This window comes from Copadichromis virginalis, linkage group LG5, assembly GCF_057382275.1.
Source record: "Copadichromis virginalis isolate Kocher_CV1m ecotype Utaka linkage group LG5, C_Virginalis_male_GT1.1, whole genome shotgun sequence".
Taxonomy (NCBI): Eukaryota; Metazoa; Chordata; class Actinopteri; order Cichliformes; family Cichlidae; genus Copadichromis; species Copadichromis virginalis.
In genome coordinates, this window is record NC_140622.1 from 1,250,762 (window position 1) to 1,264,966 (window position 14,205).

Genomic DNA, 14,205 nt, shown 5'->3' on the forward strand with positions numbered 1-14,205 from the left:
GTATCTACCAGAAATAGAAGAAAAAAAAAAAACGCATTGAAGATCACATAACACATTGATAAGATGACACTTGAGTTATGCACATGTGATGCTAGTAAGGTCCGTGAGTGTTTTTTTCTTTTAGTGTCTAAAATGGATAGCAAAGTTGCTATTTGCAATGATTGCTTAGGGTCAGTCCAGTAACACAATGCCAATGAAGTGCTTGCCTTTAACAATGCAAAGTGAAGTGTCCACCTCAACAGCCACAATTTAAAAAAAAAAAAAGTAACAACAACAACAATAATAATAATAATAATAATAATAATAATAATAATAATAATAAATAGTCCACTGATATTAGCAATCAAAGAAAATTACATCACCATCCCAAATAAAACTTTAACAAAACATGCCAACATTATGGTCTAACAATAAAACAGCTTGTCAGCGTTCAGTTTTTTTGCAACAGCACAGCAGTAACCATTTAATACTCGCCACTGTCAACATTTATTTTACCAGTGTTTGGGCAAAAAACTTCAGATGTAAACATTTTAACATGGAAACAATTGTTCGTCTTTAAAAGTCCACAAAATATACATTCATCCTGCATTCCCAACTTGGATGATCTGATATCCTCGTGTTGGTGTTGTTCCCAGACCATCATGAAAATGTTGTCACATTGTTGTGACGTTATTCTTTTGCGCGCCAAGCCATTCGTGCATTTATGAAATTCCAATGTTGCAAGGACAATATCAATTCTGCTTACTGTTTATTAAAGGGTTACGGTTAGGGTTAGGGTCAGTTGATCGGCGGACAGAGGCGGTTTCACGCAGCTTAAGTACAGTTTTTTGTTTTACGCCGGTTTTTCCCGAAGTCGCAAAAGTATGACGTCACAACATTCTGATTGGTCACTTGCAATGTTGATCCTGGAACAACATTTAGTATGATGATCTGGGAACAACACCAACACGAGGATATCAGATCAACCTCCTAACTTACCCTTATTTTTAGTATGTATTGCAATTACCTTTACAATGCACACAATGTAACACAAACTGAATATGAACATATTTCCACCTCATAACAATATGCCTTGAACGCTAATATACACACCACCCTTCAACATTTCTGGTGCAGTATCATCTCTCAATTAAATCCTTTAAATCTCAATACTTTTGATTGTCTCTTACTAGCCCCCCACAACAGTAAAATCTCTCAAATTGTAGTAGTTTACAAACTTTTCAAAATGTTCTAAATTTCTCTTAAATGTAATTTTCCCGTTATCTGTCATTTACAAATTACCATTTTATTCCCATTCAGCCTCCGAAAAACTTCTGTCCATCTGACAGAACATTCATCATCCAAATTAAAGGTTGGCTTATTCATTCAGTGTATTCTTGAGCAACTGTACCTTGGTCAAGAGTATGCTGACATACAGATGAAGGAAGAGCTTCTGAAGTACTTCAAAGAAAGCTTTCAGTCTTGAGGTTAACTGAGATTCAGTGCATATATCCCACCCATTAAGAGTGCACATGCAGAGGCCAGGTCTTCCAGGTCATGCAGGACACACTAGATGGTTATACCCACATCGGCTGGAGGAGTGCTGGCATCAGCTCTTTCGATGGTAAAGATAGCAAGGGTAATTTGTTCCAGCTCCCTCTGAACAGCTGTAGCTTAGACACAAAAACATAGAAAAATGGCATCCAGTTTTAAAAAAAGAAAGAAAAAGGGCCAAAGCTACCCTTTAATGACGTAAACACAATATTAGGAACATGCACCCCAGTGTGCCACTATTTCAGACTACAGATTCAACGATAAATATAAATAGTTTGGGTATACAAGAAGATTTCCCAAAACATTTAAACAGGTTCCATGCAAATTACAACAACAACAACATTACAACATGCAACAACATTAGTTATTCAAAATTTGGTTTAATACAGATAAAAAACTAAACTAAAATTACCAACCAATTATTCTTTGAAGAGGATGCTTGGGTCTTCATTCAGGTAAAAAGGTAGTGCCCTGAGGACACACTCCCTCCCCTTTTCAATACTTTCCTTCTGTAGAGAGTGGCAGAGATACAGGAAGAGAAAACAGATATACTTTAGGATGACAGAAACTCACATTATACGCAAAATGAATGACATAGCCACTGCACAGATAGACATGTACACAAGACCAACTAATCATCACATGGACATGAATAGTTAACCTGTTGGGCAGGGTTTCCACCACATTATATATGTCCATAATGGAGGTAAAGACAAACTAATACATCATCTTTTTTGCATTCAAAACATAACATAAAAACATTCACTTCTGGTTTAACCTAAATCAAGGGATCAGATTTTACATATGTTTAGGTAATTTAAATTTTCCAACGTTTTGAGTACCAAACTTTGTCTTGCTTAATATAAATGTAAGTGCACTGTGCAGCTACCATACACTAGCTGTTTAAATTTGAAAATGATCTTATTAGCCATAATATTTTGCTACCAACAGAATAACGCACCTGTGTGGCTGGGGCCAAAGTTTGTCTAATTTTCTTCCCTGCAACGCCTCCTTTTTTCTTGAAGACTTTTATGAGCTGGTCAGTGTATTGGTCAAGTTGTGTAAAAAGCCTTGGAACATGTGCAGCAGTAGTAATCCTCACATATTCTGCTTCCACCTGAAAATATGTCAACAAACACAACATACTGTACTGTAAATATACATACTATATGTACACATATACAAACTAAAACTAATGTAGTAAGACCTCATTAAAGCTATAATTTTAACACAAACATTTACACAAAATGCTAATGGAGCCATTACAGCTTTTATTGTTATTTATCAAGTTCCAAAAAATATTGATCACAGCTGATCTGAAAAGAATTTCATGCCTCAGGCCCTTGAACTGCAACCTTTACCATGGTTCAGATGTGGAGAAGAAATAACAGGGGCATGGGATGGGTCACAAAAGAAAACTTAACTTATAAAACAGTTTTGTTTTTAAAAGTATAACAGTTCACATACCACATACAAGCTCAGCAATACCACATACACCACATCAGTATAGGAGGGAGCAGGTAAAGGCAGGATCTGAGATTTATAAAGTAAAACAAGAAATTCATTACTTAATTTCAAGAAGCAAATTATTGTTTGAATTACAACTAAATAAAATACTACTCAGAAGAAAAGCAAGAGATTGACACTGCCATGTGCTAACTTTCTATAGAAGCAATTATCACCAGGTCTGTCGACCTCCATTGTCTGTCCACTCATATGTCTTGAATAATTTTATTAAAAAAATTAAGTGTGTACTTTCACAAACTGTAATTTATAACTACATTGATATGTATAACTCCGCTAGGAAACATGCTGTATTTACAGACCATTTTTACATAATACAGATTACTGATAGAGCAGAACAATGGTGTCACAGTGGCTTTCGCCCTTGACTTTTTGGATTTTAAATGTCACTTTATGCTATCCTTGCTATCCTATTCGATATTTCCGACTCTCGGATTACAGAAAAGGAATCCCAAGAAAGAAAATGGAAAAATAACCCCTTGAAAGAATAACCCCATGAACCCCTGTAGCTAATCCCTTAATAAAACAAAAAACAATAAAAATGTTTCTTACACAGTCCACAAAATAAGCATGTCCAGGACCCAGTAAAACTAATGTAAAACAAGCACACGCAAACGATATAACATGTCTTGTAAGACAAACGCAAAATATAACCATGCTGGACATATAGATAAGATAAGATAAGATAAGATAACCTTTATTAGTCCCACACGTGGGAAATTTGTTTTGTCACAGCAGGAAGTGGACAGTGCAAAAGTTATGAGGCAAAAATTAGAATACAATAAGAATAAATACAGTACACAACTGTACAGAATAAAATAAAATACTATATACAGTAGAATAAAATAAAATAAATATACAATAAGATAAAAATAGAATACAAATACAAATACTATATACAACTGAGTAAAAATACAACGATGACAGAAAGGATTATTGCACTTAGTATTATTGCATATGTATGGATGTGTGTGCTTGATCAGTTAAAGTCAGTTAAAGATACTACACAACATAGTCAAAGAAAAAAAGTGGTCTTACCTCTCAAAGAAACAGTAGCTTGGCGCCAAAACAGCCTTTTTCAGTTAAATTTGAAGTCTTGCGCATGAGCAGGCACAAGCCGTGAAACCTTCTTGTTCTGCGCGGTTTCATTACAACTGTTTTTGCATTACTGCCACCTTGTGGATATACAAGGTATATCGATCCTAATTGACTTAACTTAAATGTTATGCGATCAAGTAACACATTAGTATTATGTACGTTGAATAATAGACACAATTACGTAGACTTGATTAGAAAAACATATGTTAACTTAACAAAAACATATATTTTAAGTAAAATGAAAATAAATAATTAATATACACTGAACAATCCACCTCATTCATTTTTTTGAGTGTAGGCTGAGATACAGTTTTCTGTGTTTGCCTGTTCAGAAAGGTGGTCTTGCCGCTCCCTCCTTCCCACAATACCTCTTGGCTGCACAGTTTAAATTTCTTACAGAATGGTTTATGGACGATCCGGATTCCATTTACCTCAGCGCTGAGTCCACTTCTTTAAAGGGTATCCGTTGCGGAACCTGCTATATATTTCCTCAGGTAAAGCCACAGTTCTAACACAAGATAATATGGTGCTAAAGAATATGCTCGTTATTTGGCGCAAAGTCAGGCGCCTGGAAGGATATTATAATTGTTTCTCCCTTCTTACTCCTATTCATGAAAACCCTGACTTCTTACCTGGTCTTCGGGCTGGTTTTGCGGACTGGTCTCAAAAAGGGATTAATACAGTGGGTGATCTTGTTCATGAGAACTCTCTTCTTACTTTTAATCAACTGAAAAGCAAGTTTGGTCTGACCAATAAGGATTTTTTGAAGTGCTTTCAGGTAAAGCACTATATTACTTCTAAATCGAAGGATTTTAATGGAGGGTTTGGTCTTTCTCCTATAGAATCACTCATGGTAAAAACTACCCAGGTAAAATGTATCACTAAAAAGATTTATAACATTCTGTCTGATCTTAGAATGGATAATTCTAACAAAATCAAGGGCCAATGGGAATCAGACGTAGGCGCTATAGATGCTGAAGCTTGGGATGAGTTGTGTTGTCGTCCTTTTAAAGCCTTGGCATCTAATTCTATTTGGGAAAGGCAGTTTAAACTTATAAATAGGCTTTATATTACACCTGAGAAGAGACACATGATGTTTCCAGCTTTGCCTAATCTCTGTAACAAATGTCAGTCTGCTGTTGGTTCCTTTTTTCATTGTCTGTGGAGCTGCCCTGTTATTCTACAGTTTTGGAGATCACTCATAGATAAGCTATGTACTATATTTAATTGCCGACTGCATCTGGGTCCAAGGACTTGCTTGTTAGGACTAAATGATGAGCTACCTGCCGGCTTTCGCAGCAAAGATCTCCTTCACATACTGCTACACTACGCTCGAAAGTGCATCATGGTACTGTGGATTTCTAATAAGGCTCCATCTGTCAACCAGTGGCTACAGTCTGTGATATGTATTGTGCCAATGGAAGCCTTCTCTACAGCACTTAAGGACAAACCTTTCCTTTTCTATCGCATATGGGACCCTTTTTTGGGCCATCTGGGCACTCCCTCTGCTCAGAGGTTGAAATCGGGCTTACGGGATTTAGCCTGGCAACAAAGGGACGATTGTTAACCTTTTTCATTGTTTATTACTATTGGCTTTTTCTTTCTGCCTCCCACGTCCTGCTATACATGTAGATGCATCTTTGTCCTGTGTATGTATATGCTGGTGACTGCTGTTTTCCTGCTTTGCAATTAAAAGTTCAATAAAAAAAATAAAAATAAAAAAAAGAAGCGGCAGGCAGAGTTAAGAGCTCTGCCCACCCGGGGTAAGTCTTTTGACTTGTCCCCTTTTAGTGAATGAAAGCTGCCTAAAAGAGTAGTGACTCCCGCTGCCTCCCTTTCTTTAGTGCACCGAGGGCGCAGAACGCGGAGAGGAAGGCGAGGACGCCGCCGGGTTTCCCTCCTGCACCGCCTCACTGGATTTTTAATTCTTATACCGTGGCGGACGCCACTGGACTTTTAATGTTGTGTTTTATTGATTTTTATTGTGTTGTCCCCTGACCAGGGTTGTTTTAATTCATTTTACATTTTTAACTATTTAAATATAATAAATTATATTTTAATTATACAGTTTTTAATTCGTGTGCTTTCCCTTGGCGGCTCCACTGCTCTGTCCGTTTGGAGGAAGGTTTCCCTCCTTTAAAAACTCTGTGGAAAAAAAACATCACCTTCGCTCCGTTACAAAAGCAAACCACCTGAAAATTTTTAGCATTTTGTGTATCCCACAGATGTTGATTACCTTCTGCCAAACTTGTAGGGTGTGGGTTAACCAGGGGTTCCCCAGCTTTTCCAGCCGGCACATTAGACCCTTACCTGCCATTACAGCTTGTAGGGGGAATCGGTCCAACAGGCTGGACTGAGTGCCATAATAGTAATTCCTGAAGCAGGGGAGACCCAATCCTCCCTTTTCCTTGGAGAGCTGGAGGGTAGCATATTTAATCCTTGGCTTTCGGCCCTGCCAGATAAATCTGGAGATCCATTTGTCCCACTCAATAAATTGGTAATCGTTCACTTCTATTGGCAAGTTTCTAAAAAGATAAAGCAGTCTGGGGAGCGTGTTCATCTTGATTGTGGTTACCTGGGAGCTGAGACTCAAAAAGGGGACCAGATTCCATCTGTGCAAATCAGCTTTTATACTTGCAGATATTGGCTCGTAGTTTGCCTGAAAGAGCCCCAAGAGGTCCGCAGTCAAATATATTCCCAGGTACTTAATTTTGTAATTATCCCAATTTACTTTAAATTTCCTACGTAAAGCTGCAGAAGCTGTATAATTTAAAGTCATCACCTGTGTTTTTGAAATATTGACCTTATAACCAGATAACTTCCCCAAATCACTTAAAGTAGACATTAACTCACTAAAAGACCTCTCCGGCTCCCGCAGGTAGACCGGTACATCATTGGCAAACATTACCACTTTATGTTCAACTCCTGACAATGCAATACCCCTAATGTTATGATTTTGTCTAATCGCTTGGACTAATGTTTCTATGAATAAATCAAAGAGAAGTGGCGAGATTGCACAACCCTGCCTACAGCCACGTTCCAGAGCAAAGGGCTTGGAGAGATCACCATTCACCTTAATACAGGCTGAGGGTTGAGCATACAGACCTTGGATTACTCTAATAAACTTGTCTTGAAAGCCAAACTTCCCCAGAACCTTATACAGAAATCAGTCCAGTTTTCCATGTGGGAACAGCGTTTACACTGGAATCTGCCTTTGACGGCTTTTTTAGAGCAAATATGAATTCAGCAGTATAACTGACACACAATACAAAACAATACCTACACAACACACTAAGTACAGCCTCCAAATACGCTAAACATCACTAATGTCTCTTTCGCTCGCCCGCTTTCCGTTGCGGGTGTCACTCCTAAAAACTTCCCCTTCTCCCTAAACAACCAAATGTCACATGTTACCTTATCATTTTTTTTGATTGGCTGACATGGTAAACTCTAACACCAATAGGGAAGTTTTTTTTTTCTCTTTCTTTTTTCACTCGCAAAGGGAGAGTGTTTGCTAGTCTGTAGAAAACGCCGATTTTACCGTTCTTCCCGCTGTAAACGCCACTGTTTTGTTCAGAAAAAAACATCGTGTGTAGTTTTTATCCTAACTCTGGTTTTACGTGGCCCATCGACACAATTCAAAAACTGGTATATAGTTTGAAGTCCACACTTTCGACCAGTGTTGGGAAGGTTACTTTTAAAATGTATTCCATTACAGAATACAGAATACATGCCCCAAAATGTATTCTGTAACGTATTCCGTTACGTTACTCAATGACAGTAACGTATTCTGAATACTTTGGATTACTTAATATATCATCATGCTTTTTACAACAACGTGAATGTACTATTGCTGTGTGATTTATTACTATTACTGAAGGTCCGCGTCTCCGAACTGTAGTAAAGGGACCTCTGACTAATACGGCGGGGTCCCTGTCGGCTCATAGCTGAAAACTAGCTTTACTTTGTTGTCTGGGTCAACTTTTCTTGCGAGAGACAGAGAGAGGCGTTGAAAGGCTGCTCCAACAGAACTTATTGTTTCGGAGGAAAACACGAACACAGTGTACAGTCGAGTCTTAATAGCTTACTTACAGCTGGGCTCGTCAGGCTCTCTTCTTGGCTGAAGTGGTTATTATTATATTTACATGCTTCCAGCTCCCGTTTTTCCTCGGTGACAACTCGTACCTTTCCACTCCCCTTTTTCTCCCTCCTCGCGCTCACAGACCCATAACGTGTATGGCAGTCCATTCTCTCTGCAACACGGACTACACTGAACATGATGCTACATTCTTTAGAGCTATGCTTGTAGCATTCTGCCTGTTAGCTTAGCACAACAACAACAACAACAACAACGAAAAGGCGCTCTCTCACCCAGGAAACACACAGTCGCAGAGAGAGAGAGAGAGCGTCGCCCTGTAACCATGGCAACCGTAGCGCTGCTGCCTGGAACAACAGAACGTAGCTGTCAAACAAACCCAAACAGTCCTGCCCCCCGACAATATGAAACAGGAAAGTACCGCAGTGTAATCCATTTATTTCAACAAAGTAACTGTATTCTGAATACCACCTTTTTAAACGGTAACTGTAACGGAATACAGTTACTCATATTTTGTATTTTAAATGCGTAACGGCGGTACATGTATTCCGTTACTCCCCAACACTGCTTTCGACCCAAGTTGAAATAGAGACTCTGAATCGCTGCATCTTGTAGCTGTGTCCTCTTATTAAATTGGTCATGGGATTTTGACACGCCCGGCGACCCCAGAGGGTTAAGTGGGAGGCGATAGAAATTAATTTACCTCTCATTACCGCTTTGAGCGTATCCCAAAGAATAGTTGGAGATACCTCCCCTGTGTCATTAACATCTAGATATTCTTTAATGTCTACCTTTAATTTGGAAACTATGGCAGGATCATTAAGGTTAAATTTCCACAATGTGGTACGTTTTTTCCTAGCCACCTGCAAAGATAGAGATAAGACTGTGGTCAGATAGATCTCTTGTTAATATGTCACAGTCCCTGACCCTACTTTAAACTTTAAACATGAAAAACTAGTCCAGCCTTGCATACACTTTAAATGAACCAGAGTAATGAGTGAAATCTATGGTAGATGCCTAGCGGTCCCTCCATACATCTATTATCCCCATCTCTACCATATAGGAATTGACTTTTCTAGTAAGTGCTGTTACCTAGTTGGTCGGGGTGGAGAAGTCTAGTTTAGGGTCAAGTCTAAAGTTAAAATCCCCCCCAAAGACAACTATCCCCTGAAAATCCACCATTAAATCAAACATATTCCTATAGAATAGCCAATCGCTCCCGGGGAGAGCATAAACATTTAAAATTGTGATTTCAGACCCCTCTATCCTTTCTGTTATTGTAACAAATCTGCCTTCCTCGTCACAGAGTTCTTAGATATGTTCATAGTTAAGTGTACCAGAGATAAGTGTAGCCACACCCGTCTTGTGTTTGGACTTAACGGAAGAGGAGAATACATATTTAAAACCCTTTCTTTTCAATCTCAAGTGATCTACTTGGTTCATGTGTGTCTACTGAAGTAGTGCAATCTGGGCCTTCTCCTTCCTTAGTTTGGACAGTATCTTATTCATCTTAATCACGTTCAGAACCCCGTTAACATTAAAAGAGATTACTTTCACTGACTCACTTCCCATAAAGATATATTAAGTTACCACAGCGCATAAACTCAATAGCAGCAGGCAACCCCCTCTTAAAACAGTAACAAGTGAAAAAAGTTAAGAATAAACAGAAAACATTTGAACATAACTGGATCTTGAAAGCTCCAAAGCTGGCTTCTGACAGTGGAGCACTTCCACTGACACCCTCACAACTTGAAGGGAAACCCCTTATTACTCCCTGAGTTAGGGGGCCTTCCACTGCGACGGCAGTCACAGCACGAGAAGCCCCACCCATTTTAGCTCGACAGTAACCATAATTCACCATGTTGTTGTTAAGGTTCACATAATTGAGGAAGGAGAGTACAAACAACCAGGTCCAGAAGATCTTGGTCAAACAATTGATTTTAATGAATACACGCGTGGGAAGACCAGTCTGTACGCAGACAGGGATTGATCTTCGACTTAATCAAAGCATACACAGATTTTTATAGCATCAGGGTTTGAATTAATGACGCCCCTTCATACGTCACAGACAGAATATATACATACGTCAAATCAAAACCACAATGACTTTTAACACAGTTTAAAAGAACGTTGTCTTCGTCTTGATGGCCGGTACATCCTGTCACTGCCGGATGCTCGCTTGTCATCTTGACACCTCAGCAGCAGTTCTGCGACAAACTGCTCTTTTTGCAACCCCAAGCAAAACATGATTAAACTTTCACCTATAAATGATTCTCTCTAACTGAGTGTGTGTGTGTGTCTATGTCGTCCTCAAATGCTCTCTCATCTCACCTGTTGCACTTCTGACCTTTTACCAGACCAGAGGCTCATCCTTATGTGTAATAACCGAACTGAAACTATATGTACTATGTTGAATAAATGTTTTAATCAAGAACTTCTACTAAAAACTTAATAAAAGAATATAAAAGTATAACAGACAATTTGAATAAGCTAGTAATTCAAATAGCCTCGTCTAACCTGCTCCTCAGAATAACTTAGACTCTGCTTTCACTTCTGCAAACTCTCTGCAACTTCCTGTCAGCCTGCAACTTAGTCTTTCTGAAAGACACACACACTGTTTAAACCTCTGAATACAATATCAATACTGTAAATTATATTATTAATGCAATGGTTTACTTACAGCTGGGCTCGTCAGGCACTCTTTTTGGCTGCAGTGGTTGTTATCATATTCTATCTCCTGTTTCTGCTCGGTTTCAACTCGTAATTTTCGACTCTCCTTTTTCTCCTTCCCTCACGCTCACACACACACAGTGGGGGGGGGGGGGGCAGTCCCACACGTTCTCCCTGCAGCACGGACTATACTGCCCGTGAGGCTACAGTCTTAAAGGGCCATGCCTGTAACACTCAGCTCATATTGCCTTTATATTAAATCAATTTGTGAATAATACGTTTTAAAAGATTTCTTCACATCAATATGCAAGTAGAGGTGACGTAATTTAGTGATTCACCTGATTCACCTGATCCAGCCTTAACTATAAGCTTTTTCAAAAAAGAAAGTCTTAAGCCTAATGTTGAAGGGGCTGAAGGGTCTGCTTTCCATACTACTTTTAAATATCCTAATAACCACAAGTAAGCCAGCAGTCTGAAAGTTATGTGCTCTAATTGGGTGATATGGTACTATGAGGTCTTTAAGATGTCTGTCAAAGGACTGTAAGGCCAGTATGTGGAGTGGGCCCAAAAGCAGGCTCAGTTGAAAGCAGGGACGATTTTAGCCCATTTTTGGGGGTGCTTCATGTTTGCTGCCCTACAATCCGTCCTGCTCTGTAGTAAAATCAGCGACATTTGACTGTCCTGTTGCTCCCATTGAAATGTATACAGCCTATTTAAAATCTAAAACTTAACATTGTCCGTAGCCTGCTGTTGTTATCACTGTCCTGTTTGAAATGTAATGAGAGAAACTGGTTATTTTGTCATATGTGCTGATATTGAACCCAAGGTACTAACTAGCTAATTGACTGGATGCCCATTAACCTTATAACTCCTGGTGTGTGTGTGTGTGTGTGTGTGTGTGTGTGTGTGTGTGTGTGTGTGTGTGTGTGTACAGAGAGACAGGCAGGTTCATAATGGATATAAGGAAGTTTTTTTAAAAACAAGAGCCACGTTTAGGTAAAAGTGTGAGATCACATGATCTATCAATAAAGGATAATGTTCGATCATCCATCCATCCATCCATCCATCCATCTTCATCCGCTTTATCCGGGGCCGGGTCACGGGGGCAGCAGCCTAAGCAGAGAGGCCCAGACCTCCCTCTCCCCAGCCACCTCCTCCAGCTTATCCGGGGGAATACCAAGGCGTTCCCAGGCCAAGCGAGAGATATAATCTCTCCAGCGTGTCCTGGGTCTGCCCCGGGGCCTCCTCCCGGTGGGACATGCCTGGAACACCTCACCCAGGAGGCGCCCAGGGGGCATCCTTGTCAGATGCCCGAACCACCTCAGCTGGCTCCTTTCGATGTGGAGCAGCAGCTGCTCTACTCTGAGCCCCTCCCGGATGGCCGAACTTCTCACCCTATCTCTAAGGGAGAGGCCAGCCACCCTTCGGAGGAAGCTCATTTCTGCCGCTTGTATCCGCGATCTCGTTCTTTCGGTCACTACCCACAGCTCGTGGCCATAGGTGAGGGTAGGGACGTAGATCGACCGGTAAATTGAGAGCTTCGCTTTTACACTCAGCTCCCTCTTCACCACGACGGACCGGTGCAGCGTCCGCATTACTGCAGCTGCAGCCCCAATCCGTCTGTCGATCTCCGGCTCCCTTCTCCCATCACTCGCGAACAAGACCCCGAGATACTCGAACTCCTCCACTTGGGGCAGGAACTCATCCCCGACCCGGAGTGGGCACTCCACCCTTTTCCGGCTGAGAACCACGGCCTCAGATTTGGAGGTGCTGATCCTCATTCCCGCTGCTTCACACTCGGCTGCGAACCGTTCCAGTGCGAGCTGGAGGCCCTCACCCGATGAAGCCAACAGAACCACATCATCTGCAAAAATCAGAGATGAGATTCTGAGGCCACCAAAGCGAAAGCCCTCCGCCACTTGGCTGCGCCTAGAAATCCTGTCCATAAAAATTATGAACAGAACCGGAGACAAAGGGTAGCCCTGGCGGAGCCCATCACCCACCGGGAACGAGTCCGACTTATTGCCGGCAATGCGAACCAAGCTCCTGCAACGGTTGTATAGGGATCGAATGGCCCGTAGCAATGGGCCAGACACCCCATATTCCCGCAACACCTCCCACAGGACACCCCGAGGGACACGGTCGAATGCCTTCTCCAAGTCCACAAAACACATGTAGACTGGTTGGGCAAACTCCCATGCACCCTCAAGTATCCTGGAGAGGATAAAGAGCTGGTCCAGTGTTCCGCGACCAGGACGAAAACCGCATTGTTCCTCCTGTATCCGAGGTTCGACTAACGGACGAACTCTCCTTTCCAGCACCCTGGCATAGACTTTCCCAGGGAGGCTGAGGAGTGTGATCCCCCTGTAGTTGGAACACACCCTCCGGTCCCCTTTCTTAAAGATGGGGACCACCGCCCCGATCTGCCAGTCCACAGGTACTGCCCCTGATCTCCACGCAACATTGCAGAGGCGTGTCAACCAGGACAGCCCTACAATGTCCAGAGCCTTCAGGAACTCGGGGCGGACCTCATCAACACCAGGGGCTCTGCCACCAAGGAGTTATTTAACTGCCTCAGTGACCTCGCCTCCGGAAATTGGCGGGTCATTCCCCTCATCCCCAGACTCTGCTTCCTCCTCAGAAGACGTGTCAGTGGGATTAAGGAGGTCCTCGAAGTATTCCTTCCACCGCCTAACAATTTTCTCAGTCGACGTCAGCAGCGCTCCGCCAGCACTATACACAGTGCAGGTAGAGCACCGCTTTACCCTCCTGAGACGTCTCACGGTTTGCCAGAATCTCTTCGAGGCAGTCCGAAAGTCTTTTTCCATGGCCTCTCCGAACTCCTCCCACACCCGACAGCAGATAAAAGATCTTTATCTGCAGTAAAGATCTTTTCATACATTGTATACATTGTACCATAAGCCAAGGTGTCTCCATTTTTCTAATTTTTTTAATAATATTTTGTACATTTCAAGGACTCTTCTATTTTTGGAGTGTATTTTTTATGTATCTTTATTATATTATACACACACATTAAAAGTGAATCTCTGTCCAAAAAATGCACTGTTTACTTTTTACTCACTGTGAGCATCATTCATTATTCTCCCGCAGTAATTAAGGTTAATGTCAATGGAAAATTGTACTTAGTAGTCAGTATAATCTTTTAATAATATAAGTTTACATATGGTAGTGATAGGATGTGCAATCCTTAATAGTCTGCAAAAGCTTTGCGTGCATTCCAGAGTGCTCTGGCATTCACACCCACATCCTAGGAGCATGGGAAA

General features: G+C 41.1%; 1 long non-coding RNA gene across 2 annotated transcripts; it reads right to left on the reverse strand.

Moving 5' to 3' along the window:
- Window positions 1-857: 857 nt before the first annotated feature.
- On the reverse strand, window positions 858-3,724 carry LOC146708699 (uncharacterized). 2 transcript variants are annotated; one of them, XR_014920336.1, is made up of 5 exons: window positions 3,610-3,724; window positions 3,001-3,066; window positions 2,495-2,650; window positions 1,950-2,042; window positions 858-1,652 (listed from the first exon to the last, which is right to left on the reverse strand). It is a non-coding gene; the product is annotated as an uncharacterized LOC146708699 (long non-coding RNA). The 2 variants fall into 2 exon arrangements; XR_014920335.1 differs by having other exon boundaries at window positions 3,001-3,724.
- Between the last annotated feature and the right edge of the window lie 10,481 nt (window positions 3,725-14,205).